This window comes from Octopus bimaculoides, chromosome 18, assembly GCF_001194135.2.
Source record: "Octopus bimaculoides isolate UCB-OBI-ISO-001 chromosome 18, ASM119413v2, whole genome shotgun sequence".
NCBI classification, from domain to species: Eukaryota; Metazoa; Mollusca; class Cephalopoda; order Octopoda; family Octopodidae; genus Octopus; species Octopus bimaculoides.
In genome coordinates, this window is record NC_068998.1 from 16,068,515 (window position 1) to 16,070,336 (window position 1,822).

General features: G+C 37.7%; 1 protein-coding gene across 5 annotated transcripts in view; it reads left to right on the top strand.

The window, feature by feature from the left end:
- Positions 1 to 1,822, top strand: part of LOC106871185 (leucine-rich repeat-containing protein 63) — a 90,622-nt gene that overhangs the window by 84,835 nt on the left and 3,965 nt on the right. The window lies entirely within an intron of this gene.

The window sequence follows — 1,822 nt, forward strand, 5'->3', positions numbered from 1 at the left end:
TTTAGCATTAAACTACTACAATGCTTGTTAAAATCTGTACCTCTCGTATGTGCTGTCTTCTTTTTGTGGTCATTGCCTTCTTAACATGTGTGTGTGTGTGTGTGTGCGTGTGAAAAGTTGTGAACTGGTAGAGTCGTTAACGACTCTACCAGTTCACCAAAATGTTTTGGCAAAATGTTTTGGGCAAAATGTTTTGTGGTATTTCGTTTGTCTTTACATCCCGAGTTCAAATTCCACCAAGATCGATTTTGCCTTTCATTCTTTTGGGGTTGCTAAAATAAGTACCACTTGAACTCTGGGAATGATGTAATCGACTTACCCCCACCTCCGAAACAGCTAGCCTTGTGCCAAAGATTTCAAGATTTGAAGGTTCCTGCCTTCAATGAAATTTAAACAACATCCATTAGACACTGTCAACAAAAGTATGTGTGTAGCCTCAGCTCTTTGCATTCTTTGTTCAAATCCCACAACAGTCAATCTTGCCTTTCATCCTTCAAGAGTTAATTAAACTAATTATCAGTGAAGTACAAGAGTTATTATGATCGACCATATCACATTCACAAATTTTGAAACGTGTTTATATTACAAAACATTATTACTGCGTAAATTATCGAAATAGCTCATAATTTTATAAATAAAAATAAAATAAAGTAATAAATAAACAGATAAGTACATATAGGCGCAGGCATGGCTGTAAGGTTAAGAAACCATGTGGTTCCGGGTACAGGTCCACTGAGCAGCATCTTGGGCAAGTATCTTCTACTATAGCCTTAGGCTGACCAAAGTGTTGTGAGTGGATTTGATAGACAGAAAGTGAAAGAAAACTGGCCTATATATATATATATATATATATATATATGTGTGTGTGTGTGTGTGTGTGTGTGTGTGTGTCTTTGTGTTAGTGTCTGTCCCCACCCCAACACCGTTTGACAACGGTAATGGTGTGTTTATGTCCCCAAAATCCTAGCGGTTCGGCAAAGAAGACTGACAGAATAATTACCAGGTTTAACAAAATTAAGTACTGGGGTCGATTAATTCGACTAAAAGAATTCGTCAAGGTGGTGCTCCAGCTTGACCACAGTCTAATGACAGAAGCAAATTAAAATAACATTATAATAAATAACTATAGGTGCAGATATGAGTGTATGGTCTAAAAGCTCCCTTTGCAACCACACAGTTCCAGGTTCAGGCCCACTGAGCGGCATCTTGAGCAAGTATCTTCTACCATAGCCTCGGGCCAATCAACGTTGCTCCAGTTCACTCAGCTGGCAAAAATGAGTAGTACCTGTATTTTAAAGAGCCAGCCTTGTCATATTCTGGGTCACGCCGAATCTCCTTGAGAACTACGTAAAGGGTGCGTGTGTTTGTGGAGTGCTCAACTATTTGCTCGTTAATTTCGCGAGCAGGCTGTTCAGTTCATCGGATCTACTGAGGACCCTCGTCGTCGTAACCGATGAAGTGTCAGTGTGTGTATTTGTGTTTGGACTCTTTGACAACCGACGTCGGTGTATGTCCTTATAACTTAGCATTTGGCAAAACGAGCCTGATAGAATAAGTACCAGACTGTAAAAAAAAAAAAAAAAAAAAAATGTACAATGACGTCAATATCTTCGACTAAACTCCACCAAAGACGGTGCTCCAGCATAGCCGCAATTTAATGACTGAAACAAATAAAAATAAAAAAAAGATAAAAGTTAAACAATTAATTTTTTTCCCGCTCCATCGTTATTTCCCCTTTAATTAAAAAAAATTCTCATCTAATTTATTAATTTCACATAAATTTTGACATACGTCAAATTTCATAAAAATTATTTCTGACCTT